At 45.5% G+C, this 19,744-nt stretch overlaps 1 long non-coding RNA gene and 1 other non-coding gene across 2 annotated transcripts in view; one reads left to right on the forward strand and one right to left on the reverse strand.

Annotated features, from left to right (window-relative positions):
* The window catches only part of LOC123380093, a 36,892-nt gene extending 24,300 nt beyond the window's left edge, over positions 1-12,592 (reverse strand). Inside the window, exon 1 of the long non-coding RNA XR_006585397.1 lies at positions 12,298-12,592. This is a non-coding gene — a long non-coding RNA (uncharacterized LOC123380093). The remainder of the gene's footprint in view (positions 1-12,297) is intronic.
* Positions 12,593-13,333: 741 nt separating this feature from the next.
* LOC111556453 lies at positions 13,334-13,467 on the forward strand. Its single transcript, XR_002735925.1, has one exon. It is a non-coding gene; the product is annotated as a small nucleolar RNA SNORA43 (small nucleolar RNA).
* Positions 13,468-19,744: the final 6,277 nt, after the last annotated feature.

Here is a 19,744-nt window from a genome sequence, read left to right on the forward strand (position 1 = left end):
TCATTCGCACATTCAATTTCAGAAGGAATACCAGGCCTTTATCAGACAACTGGCTTCAACAATAAAGTAACCTATAACGTAAGCCACAAATTCCATTGCATTATTACAAACTTTTAAAGATAGCATATTTAATTTATTTTTGCAACTTACCACACCAGTCAGGGTTCTATCAAAGAAGATGGGGTTTGTTATAGCAATTGCATCTCATGCAATTGTGGGAGCTGGTTAAGTAATCATCGTTAAGTGTATTAGTCTCCAAATGAACAGAACCAATAGGAGTTATATATTGTGTTATAGACGTATATATGTATATGTATATGTATATAACACACATATATATAAACACACACACACAAGTACAGAGAGAGAGAGGCAGGAGGTGGCGGGGGGGGGGGGGGCATAATAAGAATTGACTTATACAGGTACAGATGCCAAGAAGTCAGTTTCCAGGAAACCAGGAAAGCGAGTGGTATCATTCGGTCTGAGTCTGAAGACCTGAGAATCTGGGACTAATGGAGGAAGTCCTGATCTAAGTCCAAAAGCCTGAGAACCAGGAGCACTAAATTCCAAGGGCAAAAGATGAATGCTTCAGCTCAAAGGGAGCGAGAATTTGCTCTTCCTGCTCCTTTTCGTTCTATTCCAGCCCTGAGTCCTCATCGGATTAGATCGTACCCACCCACATTGGAGAAAGACCGGCTGCTTTACTCAGTCCACCAATTCAAATGCTAATCTCTTCCAGAGACACCCGCACAGACACACCCAGATATAATGTTTCCTGGCCATCCCCTAGCCCAGTGAAGTTGACACATATAATTAACCCTCAGAGTAAGGCTTTTGTTATTCCGACTGATGCTGGACAGGCAATCAGGAAGAGAAGATGGATGTAAAGTCGGGGAGAGCAGGAACAAGCCTGAACCCACAAGCACCAGCTGGATCCCACAAAAGCAGACAACCGCCTATGGCATTTCTTGTTGCATCTGACCTTAATGGCGTCCTACAGAAGCCAGGGCCTTTCCTCACGTAGCTAAACACACGTAAGAAGTCAGAAAAGCTCATTGTTTTTGATTGATTTATTTATTTTTAACGTTCATTTATTTTTGAGTGACAGAGAGACAGAGTGGGGGAGGGACAAAGAGGGATGGAGGCAAACTCCAGGTTCTGAGCCTGTCAGCACAGAGCCCGATGCGGGGCTGAAACCCACAAAGCACAAGACCATGACCTGAGCTAAAGTCAGACGCTTAACCAACTGAGCCACCCAGGCGCCCCTAAGTCAGAAAAGCTAAAATAGACCCAGTTGCTGCCTCTTGCCAACAAGGTGAATCCGCAGATAAATAACCACTTGTGTGAGCTACAAAATAGCGCTATTTCACTTTCACCCTCCAAATCCCCCAGGCATCTCCCTTGGGGTGCCCCCTAAGGGGAGACAGAGAGGAAAGGGAATCCTAGGGACTGTATTTCAGCCTTGCCAACTTGACACATTCCAAAGCCACAGGGGCCCACCCGGCACCTTGGCACTGAGACACATGTCTTTAAACCATCCTTTATCTCCAAATAAAGACAAAAGCAAAGTCATGCTTCCACCTGACACAATACAACTATCAGACACACAACCAGAAATACACTGATCGTTTCCCAAGGGGGGGATGCAAAGCCCCCTCACTTTGTCCTTGGGTGATGTTTGTTCTTCTCCCAGCTGATTCACACTCCCCTTTGGCTATCCTGTAACCGACATTCTGAGATAGAACTATCTCAGTTAATAGTCAAATACTGTTGACACATTTTATGTTAGATGATAAAGGGATAAGGGAGGAAAAACAAAAAAATATTTGGCTGATGATGTATCAAAATAAGAAACACCCCATAAGTATTACATTTTTGCAACTGGGCATGAGCTTATCCTTCCTACCTTTCGTGTCGTGTTCCGGTTCCCTTCAGCCAACACCTCAGCTAATCGTGGTTCCTTGCCAACTGGGGTGGATAAGCCAGTTCTGTCAGGTCCACGTGATTTAAACAATAACCTCTCTGCTTTCACTATCTAGCTTACAAGTTATTTCTCAGCAGTTGTCATAATAGCTCTTGAAATGTGCAGAGTTCAAAGAATTGAATGCTGTTGCGATAGCAAGACTCCTTCCTCTCCCATCTACTTATATACATGAATACATGTGCTCATTTCTTGTATCAATAAAAATAAAATTGGGAAATAATTGATGATAAACCTTGTCTCATTCTAGAAATGAACAATATTTATCCAGATAATGGATTAGTTTTTAAAATCATATTGCTTATTTCTGAGACAAGTTTAATTTTTCTTTAGTATGTATTTGTCAAAATTTGTAATACATTTATATTATCTTGATCAACTCTACACTAAAAAATGAATGTAAAGATAACCCAGTCTAAATAATGATTTTAACCTTCAGAGCCTTAAGGTAATAGGAAATAAAATGAATGATGAAACTTTTATTTACATGCATAAATTTGTGGCAGAAAATACGACACAGCAATCAATAAAAGTCTTTTAAGCATAAAAATATGCTAAAATAAAATTTTGTAGGGTGAGTGGAATGGAAATACAAGTTCAAGGAGAGAAAGTAAAGAAATAAAATGTCCTGCTTTAAACGTGACAGAAGAGCTTCTACGAGAAAGAGAAGCTTGTTTGTGTGTTTTTAAAGTAAGGATAGTGCATCAAATCATCGTGTTATTTAGATTCCATTGGACAGATTTAAAGGACCAATACATCAGTTTTAACTACAGGGAATAATTACTACATGCTACAAATGATTTCCTTTGCTATTATGCAGGTCTCTAATAAAAAAAATTTAGATGGCAACTTCAAAGTGTTCCATGTGTACACAGTTTTTTAAAGAAATCTGCTTGGGCGTATCTAAGCAAAAAATAACAATGATAATATCAGTTAACACTTTCTGAGCCGTTACTACTTACCAAACATTATACTAAGCTTTCAGTATAATTCAGTATAATTGTACAGTCTGGTGACAACTGTGTGAAATAAGTATTATTATTCTTATTTTGTAGGAGAGGAAACTAAGGTGTGAGAGGTATTGTGTCTTCTGCAGTGTGCTTTAAAATAGGTCAACATGAAGTGTGCTATAAATGTGTATATTAGTTTAGGCTATACCCTTGTAACAGTCATGCCCTAATCAGGAATATACACTCCAGGGGTGGTTTGATCAAAAGGCCCCACTCCAGGGGGGGCTACCGTAAACTCCTCAGCTATTTTTATCTCTAACCAGCACTTGAAGTTTTTTTCGTTAACATAATGGACACTAAACATGAGTTTCCATTAGTAACTGAACAGTTTGCTCAACACATATGGACAACTAAAATAAAAAACCCAGGGGTGCCTGGGTGGCTCAGTCGGTTAAGCGACCGACTTCGGCTCAGGTCATGATCTCACAGTTTGTGAGTTCGAGCCCCGCGTCGGGCTCCGTGCTGACAGCTCAGAGCCTGGAGCCTGCTTCAGATTCTGTGTCTCCCCCTCTCTCTGCCTCTCCCCTGCTCATGCTCTGTGTCTCTCTGTCTCTCAATAATAAATAAATGTTAAAAAAAAAATTAAAAAAAAAAAAAGAATCCACTTGCGTGAATGGCACACGAGAAACTTAACCCGTATCAATGACCCCTACTGCTAACGAGGCCTTGTGACAGGTTCTATGCCCACCTGCTGATTCCAGTGGAGTTCTGGTTGCCCGAACTGGAAGCACAAACTGCTTCACAGAATCCTGCCACTAGAACATAGCTGCATTTGTCTCTGAGCCAACTTTCACCCAAGGGGCCCCTTAGAAGGAGTCAAGAGCTGGGATTCCATCACGGTCACTGGACAGGGAGTGTGCGTGCTCCTTACCTACCTGCTAGTGAACGTCTACATGCAGCAGAAGTCAGCCTGACACCTCTATCCCTTGCCACTCAGTAGTGAGGTGACAATGGTTCACATAATGTGGTCCCCACCCCACCCTCAAATATCAAAGCAGACCCCACCCACATCTACCGGGAAAAGTTTGTGCTTGGCCCACCTGGGTTTGGAATATTGGCATAAAAGGTTAGGAAACCCGCTCAACCTCACACTCACACACCTGGTGGGGACACACCAGGATTGGAACCTGGGGTTGTCTGCCCCGAAAACCCCTCCTCTTAAGTGCGCTACTCCAGGGCCTCCCGGGGAATTCACGGAAGGCAAGAATCAGACCTGCAGCGATGGAATAGGGGGCGAGGGAGTAAGCTGGGTGATAATTTTCAAATGCCTCCTTCCAGGCAAGTTGGAGGCTCAGCTGGGGTTCCCTCCAGAAAGACGGCTGCTTTAGAAATGTTAATTGATCACCATCAGATTGGAAACCCCTTTCTCCACTTCTGCCAGAAGAGCCCCACACTCTTCAAGGATGCGGAAAACCACGCGGAACTGTGGGGAATGTGGGTCTAGAGGGAGAGCAGAAACCCTGGGGGCGCTGCAAGCACCAGTCAAGCCAAGCTGGTTGCTGCGACTTAGTATTTTTACCATTCTTTATTCCCTCAGTGGAGTCCCGGCCCCGCCACGAAGAAACCCGACCAGCCTATTGAGGAGCCTGCCCTCGCTGGTGACACAAACACGAAATCGTTGCGGGGTTTTCATCACTCAACCCCAACTGCCAAATGTTAACTCTTCTTTCCCCACTGGGTAGCGCGACATTCTGGGCGGGGCTGGCTTTCTAGTTATCTGAGGTTATTAAAAAGCCCATGTGGCCTATACCTCTCCATCTTGTGTTTGAGGCAAAGCTTTTCCCTTCCAGATAACTGACCTTTTCCCTTCCCAACTAATCAGGCTGTGACTGCAGGGTCTGGCATGGGGAGAGGTGGTGGCTTGCTCTTGCTCCAGTGCCCATGTGGCCTCCCCTGGTAGGAGGTCCGGCTCCTGACTCACTTCGTCCAATCCCTCAGCTCCTGCCCCTGGCAGCCCTGCCCAGAGCCTCTTGCTTCTGGGGTCCCCCTCACCTGGTGGGCAGCTCTCTGGACACCCTGGGAACTCTCACATCCTCCTCTAGCCAGTCAATGACATCTGTCCATCCTCTCCCCCCACCACCCCCCACACCCCCTGCAGTCCCACCATACCTCTCCAATTCTCTTTTGCTCAGATCGGGTAGGCAGAGGGCAGCTCGACAAGTCCACTGCCAAAGTCGATGTCTAATCAAGGACCTCAGATAGTGATTGGCTGAACAATGACTCCTCAGATGTCTATGTCCTGACCCATGGAAGCTGTGAATATGTTACTTTACACAGGGAAAGAGACTTTGCAGAGGTCGTTAAATTAAGCATCTTGAGCTAGATTATCCTGGATTATCCAGGTAAACCCAATGTAATCACATTGGTCCCAAGGCGAAGGTCAGATTAGGAGAAGGCCATGTGATGATGGAACCAGAGGGAACCAAGGTGAGAAGAAATGTAGTCCGGCCAACACCTTGATTTTAGCTTAAGGAGATAACTTCAGACTCTCAAAGCTGTAAAAATATGCTTCTGTTGTTTTAAGCTATGAAATTTGCAGTAATTTGTTATAGCAGTAATAAAAAACTAATACCATGACCATCTACCCTTCCTGCAGGATCCCCATCTTTACAAGTGACCCCCTTGGGATCCATTCACTTGACAGTGCAGTATAGTAGGAACAGCTACGACACACTCCCACCCCCACACACTGATGGCTCACAACTCCAACACTTAGCGGTCTCCACTGCCCCCCCCCCCCCGCCCTGCCAACTGTCTGTGGCCAATGGGTGGAGCACTGGAGTGATGGTGAGGGTTAGCTGGATTTTAGAGGTTCCTGGGCATCTTTCTCTGCAGAAGAGAAAAGGGGGCTCCTTTGTCTTCAGCTTTGGTCCTGGCCACCAATTCCCAGGCCAAGGGAAAGCCCCACTCAGTATCTTGTAACTCCCTGAAGCAGGAGGGGGCCACAGCACTTTTCTCTGAGTAATCTGTTGTTCTACAGAATTAGAGCCCACTCCCCTCATTAGAGCCCACTCCACTCATTCTATGTCTGGGTGCCCTTTATAGGAATTTAGAATTCTTTTTTCTTTTTTGAGACAGAGAGAGAGTGGGCACAAGTGAGCAAGAGGCAGAGAGAGAGAGAGAGAGAGAGAGGCAGAATTCACCCTACTCCAGATTTGAACTCATGAACCGTGAGATCACGACCTGAGAGGAAGTCAGATGCTTAACCCTCAGAGCCACCCAGGCACTCTAGAACTCTTCTTTATGAGAAAATGTTAAAGTATCTGTTAGAATGCAACATGTTAACTCATTCCTTTGTAATCAGATTCTAAAGGATCAACAATAAGGCCTGGTTTCCTTTTGTGCTTCTGGTACCTTGATTCAGCTCACATCCAGCCGGCAGCAATTAAATCCAGAAATTAATATTCTGGGGGCCTGGGTGGCTCAGTCGGTTGAACATCCGACTTCGGCTCAGGTCATGATCTCATGGTTCGTGGGTTTGAGGCCTGAGTCGGGCTCTGTGCTGACAGCTCAGAGCCTGGAGCCTGCTTCCGATTCTGTGTTTTCCTCTCCCTCTACCCCCCCCCCCCCCGGCCCCACTTGTACTCACCCACTCTCTCTCTGTCTCTCTCTCAAAAAGAAATAAATATCAAAAAATAAAAGTAAAAAAACAAATCCAGATCACCCAAAGCCATGCAGAGCTTGTGCTCAGTGAAACTGATTCTGCCACTAACCGCAGTTTGCTTGGGCTTCTCCTTCACCCTCTATCCTTCATTGACCAGTGTATCACATAGGATATATTCGACTGCAAGTAATAACAAAATTGCCAAACAGTAGAGTCTATCAGTTGAGGTGCATCCACCACCAGGGTCTCAATGTATCCCCCCAAATTCATATTTTGAAATCCCAATGCCTGGTATGAGTCCTGGTGAATGGGATTGGTGCCCTTATAGAAGAAGCTGAGAGACCTCCCTTCCCCTTTCACCCTGTGGGATACAAAGAGGAGCCCGTGACCTGGAAGCAGGCTGCCACCTGACCGTGCCAGCACCCTGATCTTGGGGCCTCAGCCTCCAGAATCGTGAGAAATAAATGTCTGCTGTTTAAAAGCTATTTAGTCTGTGATATTTTGTTATAGCAGCCTGAACAAACCAAGACATCCACATAGTGGAAAATCACAGAGCTGATGAACAGAGTGAGGATGTTAATGCCGAAATGGAAACATCTCTGGGACATAATGTTAGGCGAGAGAAGCCAGCTGTATACAGTGTTGCCTTTTGTGTAAGAAAGGGGAAAGGTACATATTTGCGAATATTTGCCTAACAAACACTGAAAGACTACCCAAGCAGCGTTTATAGCTGCCTGCCAAAGAAGGGATGATGAGGACAGTATGGATAAGGACAGAATGGGAATGAGACTCCTCATTGTAGATTATTTTAATTTGGGGCCTGATGAATGCTTGTCTATCAGTTTTGTTTTGTTTTGTTTTGTTTTATCTTCTAAAACATTTAGTTATTAAGATATTACTCTTTGGGGCGCCTGGGTGGCTCAGTCGGTTAAGTGTCTGACTTTGGCTCAGGTCATGACCTTGTGGTTCACGAGTTCAAGCCCCGTGTCAGGCTCTGTGCTGACAGCTCAGAGCCTGGAGCCTGCTTCTGATACCGTCTCCCTCGCTCTCTGCCCCTCCCCCACTCATGCTCGCTCTCTCTCGCTCTCTCTCAAAGATAAATAAACATTAAAAATTTTTTGGGGGCGCCTGGGTGGCGCAGTCGGTTAAGCGTCCGACTTCAGCCAGGTCACGATCTCGCGGTCCGTGAGTTCGAGCCCCGCGTCAGGCTCTGCGCTGATGGCTCGGAGCCTGGAGCCTGTTTCCGATTCTGTGTCTCCCTCTCTCTCTGCCCCTCCCCCGTTCATGCTCTGTCTCTCTCTGTCCCAAAAATAAATAAAAAACATTGAAAAAAAAATTTAAAAAAAAATTTTTTTTTAATAAATAAATAAAAAGATGCTACTGTTTGGAGGATCTATGTGAAGGGCATACGAGAATCTTTTTGTATAATTTTTTGCAACTTTTTTTATAAGTGAAGTTATTTCAGAAGGAAGAGTTTTAAAATCTTAGAGAGAATGCTAGAAGGGTAACAAATAGAACGACCTAAAAACTAGCAGGAGTCGGAACCATGTAGTTGCTGAGAGAGGAAATAGGAAAGAGAAGGGGTGGGGGTGGGGGGTAGGACAGGGTAGTAGAAAGTCAAGTGACGGAGAGGACCAGGGAAGGACTAATTAAGAAGAAAACCTGGCACCCTAGACTCCTTTCCAGGGGTTCCGTTGCCATCTTCCCGGATGTTTACAAAGAAAGGAAGACGCCACTCCCACAGGTGAATGGTTCTTGACAGCCGCCCAGGACAACTTTCTTCAAGATTTGCTTTCCTGCCAGATTCTTTTCTTCCCTTTCTCTGCTCCCCAAACTGTGTGCAGGGGCACTGGCTGAGAACGTAAGGCTGGAGTGTTTGCAGCAGGATTTGATTTGTGCCTTCTGGTTGCGAGCACTTAACGCCGCCTGGCAGGGTTCACACACTTCCCACCGCAGGAGGGATCATGCAAATTAAATCCTCTCCCTGCAGGTCAACAAAAATAAAAGCCTTTACTGCAGGTAATGTGTTTACCAACCCGGGTTCCGGGACCCCAGAGGCCTCAGAACTTGGCTACAGCAGTGCTGGAGAAGCCCCTGGGAGGTTTATTGAGGGAAGCCTGTGGCACAGTTCGCCCCAGGTAGGGCTGACCTCAACATTCTCACAACTTCTGTGTGCACAGAGACGGCGCTACCCCAGGCTCCAGCCAACAAGCGCCTAAGAGAGTCCCCAGAAGTGTGACTGTGAACATAGTGCCAGCATCCAGACAGTAAGAACCAAAAGTACAAAAAGAGGTCACTGCCCTGACACCCTGCATTCAGATCTATTTCTCTAGCTCCAATATTTAAAGCAATCGCCTTGAGTTTGGGGTCACTTTTTCCGAAGTAAACTTGGTAGGGTTGTATTTATTTTCTCCTTTAAGAATGGGGTGGCAAAGGTGGAATTTACAGGCAGGATCTTCAGAGACTGTGTAAGTTCTACAGCAAGTGATGTTAACTTATATTTGCACAATAATACTACTTTGCACTGCTATTTTTTAAAAATTTTTAAAATATTTTTATTTTACTTTTTGAGAGAGAGAGAGAGACAGAGACAGAACATGAGCAGGGGAGGGGCAGAGAGGGAAGGAGACACAGAATCTGAAGCAGGCTCCAGGCTCTGAGCTGTCAGCACAGAGCCCGACGTGGGGCTCGAACTCACGGACCCGTGAGATCATGACCTGAGCTGAAGTCGGACGCTTAACCCACTGAGCCACCCAGGCGCCCCATCACTGCTATTTATTAAATGCTAACTAAGTGCTTTGCATAATCTTATTTAATCATAACAACCATTGAAAATACTCTTATCCCCAAAGCAGAGGAAAAAGATAAGGTTTAAAGGGTTTAAGTCATTGACCAAGACCACTTAGCCACAGTATTTCATCAAATCTAAGATGCCACTATTATTTTAAGTACCAGTAGGAAAGAAAAAAGCGCTGCCAATCAAACTATGATGTGCCATCGAGTCTAAGATACTTCCTGAGTCACAGATGTTACATGTGAAAGGATGTGGGTCTAGACTCTGTATGCGATAGTGAGTGATATGTGAGTGTATGTGATAGTGATGTGAGCTCTGCACATCAGCTGTTTACAGGGCATTTTTAGAGTTCTTATTGAATTTCTTCCTCAGAACAATCCTGAAAAAAGCGGGGATAATCATCCCCATTTTCAGAGGAGGAAACACGTTCAGAGTAGGTAAGCAATTTCTCCAAAGCCTCCCAGCCTGTAGTTATAACTCAGAAGGAACTCCTGGCTCCTATTTTAGCATTCCCTTTACTGAATCATACAGCCTCCACTCACCTCAAGAAATGCCTTAACTACTAGTTAATTATCAGTGGAATTATGTGAACAAGAACACAGGATGTGCAGGAGAAGGGCTCTTATTATTACAACCCTGGCCACATTATCTTGCTGACTTCTTTGGCTGTGAGTGAAACGCTGCCCTTTGCTCAATGTAATTCATGCAACAATTATTGAGTATATGCTGTGCTCCGCTAATCACGGTGCCAGGCAGGAGAGGGGGGCTACTTTAGTTCACAAACCTCGTTGTGAAAACTTCCAAATATACATAAAAATTGAAAAAAAATGATGCAGTGAACTCTCATATACCGTATCTCCATCTACACTGCACAATTAGGAACTTTTTCCCGTATTTGCTCTTTCTTAATGTATATCTTGTAAGCTAAGTGGACCTAAGTTACACACAGCACGATCCCTCACCGTAAATATTTCAACATGTATCTTCTAAGAGCAAAGATGTCTTTCTACATAACCATAATACCATCGTACTTGGGATGGGCACTTCTATGCGTCAGCTTGGCTAGGCTGTTGCCCCGGGTAATTCAATCAAATACTGACCTGGGTGCTACTATGAAGATAATTTACAGATATGACTAAAATCCATGGTCAGTTGACTTTAAGGAAGGGAGAGCCTTATATCCTAGCTAATCTGGTGGGCTCGGTTTAATCAGTTGAAAGCCGGTAGGAACAGAGCTAGGGCTTTCTTGGAAGAAGGAATCCCACCTGCAGAAGGCTTCACTCTGTGCCCAAGAGTTCCAGCCTGCCCTTCCTGACAGCCTGGTATGCAGATTCTAGCCTTGCTGTCTTTGTCTTTTTGGGCTGCCATAACAAATACCATGTAACGGGTGGCTTAAATAAAAGACATTTATTTCTCACAGTTCCAGAGGCTGGGAGGTCCGAGATCAAGGCACCAGTAGATTTGGGGCTGCGAGAGCCCGCTTTCTGGTTCATAGACAGCCATCTTGTTGCCATGTCCCCACACGGCAGAGAAACAAGGGCCCTCTCTGGAGGCTCTGCTCCCATTCATGAGGGCATCACTGTCATGACCCAATCACCTCTCAAGGCCCCACCTCCAAACACCATCACCTTCGAGGTTTCAATGTATCAATCTTAAGGGAGACGAACATTCAGTCTACAGCAATTGCCTTGCTAGCCCTGACAATTATATAAGCCAATTCCGTGCCATAAATGTCTTAATATATATCCCTCCTCTTCTGTCTCTCTGGTTAACCCTGAACCAACAGAATACCCAAGAAAATTAACATCATACCATAGCCTCAATCTTTATTAATGATTCTTAACCTGAGGTCACAGACTGTGCTTCCAGGATCAGGGAAGGGCCTGAAACCATAGGCAACATGTGGAGCAGTCATACATTTCGTGCACTTCTCTGGGGAAAGGCCAGTTTTCATCAAATCCTCAAAAAGTGCATTACTCCCTAAATGACCAAGAGCCACTGCATCAAACACATCTATCTAGGTTTATAAAGCCAATAGCGGTGACAACAGAAGGAATGGAAGCTGACTGGCTTTAAATGAGGCCCAAGTGAATCCCTGAGAGAGAAACCAGATTGTGGTGGCAGGCAGCCAGCAACCCTGTGGTGCTTCCAGAGTTCCTTTCTGTTTAGCTCACCGTGGCCTGAGGTATTTACAATATGTGTCAGATTTCTTAAAGACAAAGACAAAGGGAGTCCCACCAAGTTTCCATTAGCGGGGACAAGCACAGAGCACCTGAGACTTAGCCATCCTTAGGCAGGCAAATGTGGAGACCAAGAGGCACAGTAAGGTTTTGCATTTAATTTTGATCGCATCGTATTTTTTAAATATTGGGCATAAAAAGCTGTATAATAAGCTAGTCTCTTGGCCAACATTCCTTCTTCCACAAAAGTAAAAGATAGCAAAAATGTCTGTTATCAATGGCAAACAAGAGGGGAGAAGTTGTTGACTGACCAAGTTGGAGGGTGCCAATTAATGTCAGTCAAGATTCCAGAGAACAGATGGGGCACCTGGGTGGCTCAGTCAGTTAAGCGTCCAACTTCGGCTCAGGTCACGATCTCGCAGTCTGTGAGTTCGAGCCCCGCGTCAGGCTGACAGCTCAGAGCCTGGAGCCTGCTTCGGATTCTGTGTCTGCCTCTCTCTCTGACCCTCCCCCACTCACACTCTGTCTCTCTCTCTCAAGAATAAATACACATTAAAAAAAATTTTTTTTAATAAATAAATAAAGATTACAGAGAGCAGAAAAATCTTTCCAAAGAGTCTTCAACAAAAGTAGCACGTTCCCAAGGAAGACTGCTTCTCCCTACTTTCAGTTTTGTTAAGTCCCTGTAAGAAATCAGCTTCTTACATACAGGCGTTCCTGCTACTTACAAAGTCTGACTCGCAAGCAGCCACATCCCCTTCTTGTCATGTACCAGGTCGCCACTGCCCATGACAAGGCAGGAAAGAGCAGAGCAGAATCACCTCCTGGAAACACGCTGCTCTCTGAGCAGGGAGGAGGTAAATGTCTCATCCTCTGCTGGGTCCTTTAACCACAAGCTGGACGGGCCCAGGCCCTGGGCCGCCCCATATCTGAGCAGAAAATGGCTAGCAACTCCAGATACACTGTCCCATGGGGCCTGGAGCTGGTCACAGGGCCATGGGGCTGATGTCTGCAGATATTGCTGGAATGTGCCCTGGGCCAAGGTGTAACCTACCAGCTCTTTTCTTGCTGGCGTGAGCTGGCTAGTTCCATAGCCGCCCCCCACCCCCGCCCAGCCACTTCTTTCTTTTGTGTGCTTACTTCTGACTTGAGTTCCCACCTGTGACTGCAACCTGCTTCTAAATAAGTTAATTCCACATAAAGGGATAGAGGGATGCTTGACCTGAGAAAGAAACTCCATTCCAGAATTTGACATGCATTTATAACAACCTTCACTATTGCAGTCGGGAAGGAATTCGTGTTTTCTGGATTCTCAAAGTCTAAATGAGGCTGATGGAGAAAATGTTAATGCCGCCAGGAGGAATTCAAGTATTGTTCAGGGTCAGGATGCCTTAGTGCTACCCCTCCCTGCTCACCACTGAGTAAGCCAAGAGAGCTGAAACTTGACGATAAAAAAATTTTAAGAAGTAAATTAAAGAAATGTAAAAGATGGTTAAAAATCATAAAAAGAAAAAATTGTGATAAAACAGAGGGGGAATCTGGGGCACCTGGGGGGCTCAGTCAATTAAGTGTTAGACTTTGGCTCAGGTCATGATCTCCAAGTTTGTGGGTTCGAGCCCCGCATGGGGCTCTGTGCTGACAGCTCAGAGACTGGGGCCTGCTTTGGATTCTGTCTCCCTCGCTCTCTGCCCCACCCCTGCTTGAGCTCTGTCTCTCAAAAATGAATAGATATTGGGGGCTGGACGGGCAGGAACGGCTGCCCTGCTGATGCTGGACCTGCTGGCTCCTCAGATGCAGCTGCGCTCCTGCACCTGTGACACTGGGGCTAAGAGGAAGCGGCCGTTTCTACGCTCAGTGCTCAGAACAGTGAGCACTCCGTGGTTTGTAGCCGAACATGCTTTACAGCTGCCAGGGAGGCAGTTTTTACGTGCACGAGGCAGGCAGACCTACCTTTGGGCTTCTAGCTGGGAATGCCGAGCACGGTACTAACCACTTCGGTTTTTGGGTTCTTTGTCTATAAAATGACACTTGTTGTGAGGGTTACATGAGGTGTGCAGGGAGATGAGCATGTGGCCGGCCTTTGGCCCAGTGGGATCGACCAGGAGAGGGCCTCCCTCTTGGAAGTGATCATTCTGTAGGTCTGTCTGGAGAGGGGTTTCTGCAAGTCTTTGGGCAAGTTCATGAACCCCTGGCTGCTTCCAGGCCCTGTGCCCACACACCCTGTTCTAAGGACCCTTGAGACGGCAGAGCAGGAGCTGGGCTTGGAGGGGGTGGGGAGTGGACACCAGAGGGCCACACCTGGCTTTGTCCTGCCAAGGAGACACTGCAGTAGGCCACCTAGAACCCCATACGCAACCCTCTAAACCAGGGCACTGGTGAGTGGAGGGGGGCAGTCTTGGTAACCCCGCTGGGGTAGCAGGTGTGATGAGGGCTGTAAAAGAAAAAAAAATGAATAAACATTAAAAAGAACAATTAAGAAAAAAAAAAAACAGGAGGGAAACAAATGTAAAAGCAATGAGAGAAAACGAGATAAATATAAGCTAAGCAAAATGTCAAAGTGAGCTAAAGGAAGGTCGTGTAAAAAAAGAAAAATGTAGGGGAGGAGAAATATAACTTTTCCCTCCATATTCCTAGGATCTCTGAATAGATTCTACAAGTAAATCTGAGAAAAGACAGACTAACAAGAGAAAAACACAGAGAAGTTTATGAACGTGCGTTGTGCATACATACAGGGGTACTCAGCAGCGAGTAACTCAAAACAGTGGTTAGAACTTGAGCTTATATGACATCCTCTAAAAACAAAGAAAAATACATTTTTTTTAATGTTATTTATTTTGATAGAGAGCAGGGGAGGGGCAGAGAGAGAAGCAGACAGAGAATCCCAAGCAGGTTCCGCACTGTTAGCGTAGAGCCCAATGGCGGGGGGGGGGGGGGGGGGGGAGGGGGGGGGGCTCAAACTCACAAACTGTGAGATCGTGACCTGAGCCAAAACCAAGAGTCAGAGGCTTAACCAACTGAGCTACCCAGGTGTCACAAAGAAAAATAAATTTTTAAAGATGTAACAAGACAAAGAAAAAGCTTTGAGTTTCTAGGGAGGCACATGTGGGAAGGTAAGGGTATAGGGGAACTAATGGCAGATAGGGCTCGTTAGTAAGGTTTGTTAGGTAGGTTCCTCTGGTGTGGTCTCTGGGATGTTAAGGATCTAGAGTTGTCTCTGGTGATTAACTTTTCTCCTTCCTGGTAGGAGAAGGGACACCTTTACAAATTTTTACAAATTTATGTCCTCTTTCTATGCAAATAGGCAGAGGGCAGAGAGCTTTTCTCATATCTTCCTCTCAATTGCCCTCAGCTCAAAATAGATACTTTTTAAGTAGGCTCCACACCCACTGTAGGGTTTGAACTCAGGACCCTGAGATCAAGAGTGGGATACTCTACCGACAGAGCCAACTGGGTGCCCCAAAAGAATTCTTATGCATATTTTGGGGTGGCATATTCTGGTACCCTTCAAAAGAAAGCCATGACTATTGAGGCACAAACAAATAGAATAAAAAGGCTCAAATACGCAAAAGATAACACCGTAAAATAAACCGGAACCTGAATAAAATTGGCCCTCCATGTCCCAGCCTTAGGGCGGAACAGCATGCAGTTGCTTCCAGAGGAAACTCAAGTTTGCCTCTAGGAGGAATGAGAGAAAAGCGGAAGTCGCTGCAGCAGGTCTTGTGAGGAGGCAAGAGAAGGGGAATTCTAGTAGGACGGCAGGACAAATCTCTAAGAGCCCTCTTTTGGATGCATCTCACTCCCTGCGAGCCCACCTCTGAGCAGCTGTTAGGGCTTTCATCACGGTCCTTCTCCATAGGGTTCCCACAACACCAAGCCTGGGCTTCTGTTTCCTCCTTCCCTGAGGTACCCTTCTTTCACAAGCCATAAAGCTTGATAAGTGACCACCCTGCCACTTGTCTCCTGACACTTTTTCTCAAAGGGAGAAACACTCCCCAATCCGGAATGCTAGTGAATTAGATTCCCTTCATGTAATGTAAATGAGACCACAAAACTGTAAAGTATGTTAGAGGGTAGGAGTAGGGACATTAACCTTGAAGGATATTTTACACTGAGACGGCAGAGCGGTGGAGGCTCACGTGTGAACGCTAACCGTCTAGGTCCTGGAACGTCTGGCTGGCCATCAACAGGCTGTGCCAAGCCCGGGCTTAGGGAAATGTGGACTTCGACAAGTGAGGGAGGCCTGAGAGTTGTAACGGGTCGTTATCTCAATATGAACTGACAAGGCAAAGCAACTACTTAGAAAGGAAAAAAAGACTATCTCTAGTTACGCTAATATGCCAGATTGGGTCCATCCCCTGTGCCAGCTCCAATCAGCCAGTCGCGGCTGCCTGGAGTGCAGTGTTGGACATCGCGAGGCCACATGTGGACTCAGCAAGAAGGGGTGCCATGCTCAATTAGCAACGCCAGCTGTGGGCGGAGGAGCAGGGAGAGGCACCGGGCATGCAACGCACTGCTGGCTCTGGGCCCGGGGGGCCAGTTCTCAGGAGGAAAGTGTTTCTTACCAGACACAGTCAGGTGTAGAAAGTCACAAACTGAAAGGCCGGCAGGAGCCCGCCAGGTACCATGAAAGACAAAAGCAGGCAGGAGGGGCTTGTGCCTCTGCGTGTAGAGAGTACGTGGCTACTAGAGTGATCTGGGCAGCAAGTAATAGAGAAGCCCAACTCAACTGGATTGACTAATACAGAACTCTGTTATTTCACCTAATGAGACCTTGGGAGGCAGGTGAGCCAAATGTGCTGCGGTGAAGGTTCGAGCTCTATTTCCCACTCTTCTGTTGGCTCTTCCCTCTTCTATGTGTGCCCGTCACAGCCATCTCAGCTTGCTGCCGGTTTGGAAAGTCAGGCTTAACGCATCAGTAGATGGCAATCCCATGCCTGGTCCAGGAGTGGGCATGTGATCCAACTGGCCTAATCAGACTGCAGGCGATACCTTATTTTATGTTTGAGGGACAGGTTTTCTTTTCTGTCCCATGGATATAAACAAGCAAGCTTATTGTCCAGTGGCTGCTGATTATCATCTTGCTACCATGGGAGAAAGTCAGCTTCAAGATACTTCTACATGAAAGAGGGAAAAGTCAAGAGAATGGTGGGAACTGGGGTCAGAACCCTCACAGTAGCACTTGTGGTCTACCATGCCTCTTGAAGTCTGACATGGGTTTCATGATGTTGGCAGGGCTGCATTCCTTCTGGAGGCTCTAGAGGAGAATCCGTTTTCTTCCCCTTACAAACTTCTAGAGGCCTCCTGCATTCCTTAGGTCACGGCCCCTTCCTCCACCTTCAAGGCAGCCATGTTGCATTTCTCTGGCCATTCTTCTATAGTCACATCTCCTTCTGACTACAGCCAGGAAACGGTTTCTGCTTTTAAAGGTCCATGTGATGAGATTGAGCCCCCTCCTATAAAGGATAATCTCACCATCTCAAAGCCCTTAACCGAATCACACCTGCAAAGTCCCCTTTGCAGGAGGGCCAATAATATAGTCATAAGTTCCAGGGATTAGAGATATAGACTGCTTTGGGTGGACATTATTCTGTCCACCATAATACCTCAAAATTTCTTCAGTCTCAGATTTACATTTTGTGACTGTATATTTCTAAACTGTTGACAGAGCTCAAGAATGTCAGGGAAGAAAAGTATTTCCCAGGAATAAAAAGAAAAAAAATTAAGTAGATACAGCAATGTGTTCCATTTGACGGGTGACAATCTCTTTCTGGATTAAATGATGAACTATTTCAAAAGGGATAACAGGTTAACTTTAACCAAAAAGAAGCCTGAGCAAAGCCCAAATTAAACTGTATAGGTTCCATGGAGTCTTTGGAGGGCTTGCAGTATGAAAGGGAGGTCACAGGTGAGATTATATTTCTTATAACCCCAAGGACACAATCACTTTTATGTCAAGCTGGAAATGAAATAAAATGCTGGCTTCTGAAAAATTGTCAGATCAAGGAGAACATCTTGACTGGACAATGAGGAAATATATAACTCTTCAGACACCTTCTCAATCCTTGTAACTCTGGGGATTGCCATTCAATAGCTAACCTAGTCATGGAAATTAACTTATCCAGTCAAAAGGAAAGTGTCTGCCTGAGAATGAACATCAGAGGATCTGGCTACAATGAAAAACACTCATTCTCTTAGCTTGGCTACTCAATAGAGAAAAGAGGGGAGGGACAAAAACATCAAACAGAAGCAGTAATGAGTTTTGCCAGTTATATATTTTTAACAGCAACCTGTGCAGGGGATTGAACACCGGGGATATGGGCGCAGCCGACCTGCACTGTAGCTCCTGCTTGGTCATTAACCAGTTGTTAAGACTTTGGTCAATGGCCTTAACCTTGTAGGGACCATGTTTTCTTATTGAATTTTTTTATTCTAAAAGCATTTATGTCAATCTTTTTTTGAGAGAGTGAGAGAGAGAAAGAGAGAGGGTGGGAGAAGGGTAGAGGAAGAGGGAGAGAGAGAGAATCTTAGGCAGACTCCATTCGGAGTCTCAACTCCACTCCAGCTCGGAGCCTGCCATGGGGCTCCTTCTTGGGACCATGAGATCAGGACCTGAGCTGAAATCAAGAGTTGGACACTTAACTGACTCAGCCACCCAGGCATCCCTAAATGAATCTCATTTTTTAAATGCACTGAGGAGAAAATTTATAATACTCCCACCCTATGTGCATGTGCACACACACACACACACACACACACACACACACACACCCCTCTCATCCCACATCACAGAGCTCAAAAACTTAACGGACACCCTCCTATACCTTTTATCCTGCCATGTACATCTATTCCTACGTGTAGAGTTGGACTGTTTTGTTCTCACAAAAGCTGCATCATACTATATTCAAGACTCTAGCTTCCTTTTTTCATTAAATTTACATGGATGGCCTCTAGAACAATTCACATAGACCTAATTCATTCATTCATTCATTCATTCATTCATTCATTTACACTCACTTAAATTGAAATTATAAATATACCAAATTATACTTCTGCCAAAATATACCCTATTTCGGTGGTATCTCAATTAGGTTTTGTTTTGACACCAAAAAATATACAACAAGCATCCTTGATTGTTTATTTTTATGTTCTTCCACTTTTATCCCTGAAGAATATATTCCCCAACATGAGATTCGAGGCAAAAATATGTATTTTCTATTTTAATAGACTGCTATAATATCTTCCCAAAGATAGTAACCATTTACATTCTGAGCTACAACATATGAGGAGGGCTGATTTTCCACTCCCTACCAGCATTGTGTGTTCTCAACCTTTTTTAAATTTTTGCCACCTAATGAGGAAAAACTGGGTACCTCATGTTGCATTTGCATTTCTGAGTGCTAGTCAGGTGATTCTTCTCTTCAGTAAACTTTAGTTAGTAGGTCTGACTTTTACTCTGGACAAACAATATGCTCCTGATGAAAATGGAGATGTCACTTTAAGTCTCTAGCCACATGACCTGGAACACCATCTTGGCCAAAAACCAATCTGTGCCTGAAACCGATCCATGGTTTGGCCATTGTGCAATAACACCTCGACCACATTTGAAGGGAAACTCTCAAACCTCCAGGGACACCAAAATTGCAAATCATGACCGCCACCACACAGCCAGGAGAGATGAGTGTCAAGTTCAACATAAACTTGTTGTTGACACCTAGGCATTGCCAAACCTGGAACAGAGGCAAAGTTTACAGGGACTGCCTGAAGCACTAGACGGAGAAATGTTCTGGGGCTGATCACGGCTCACTTGAAAACAGAGACTGGGTAGCAACGTATGCCTAGGCACGAGAATCTGGAGGGGCAATATCCTAGGAGGGAAACCCTGATATTGTCCCCAAGTAGGAAAAGAATTGGATCGGCCCTTGGGGTTCAAAGGTGCCTGGCGCTCTTTGATCTGGGGAGGAGGAAAGACATCACCCTCATCACCCACCCTCCTGCTCATTCCTCCTGTTCACTGAGGCTGCAGGGATCAGCATAATCCTACCCCTCTTCCCCGACCCCCCCACCCAACTCTCCCTTCTTTGACACTTTCATTTTATCCAGAATGCACCTTAATAAAAATGTTGTGGGAAATAGAACCTTGAGATCTGCCACACCCTCAGTCCATTAAAAATGGCC

This window comes from Felis catus, chromosome C2, assembly GCF_018350175.1.
Source record: "Felis catus isolate Fca126 chromosome C2, F.catus_Fca126_mat1.0, whole genome shotgun sequence".
NCBI lineage: Eukaryota > Metazoa > Chordata > Mammalia > Carnivora > Felidae > Felis > Felis catus.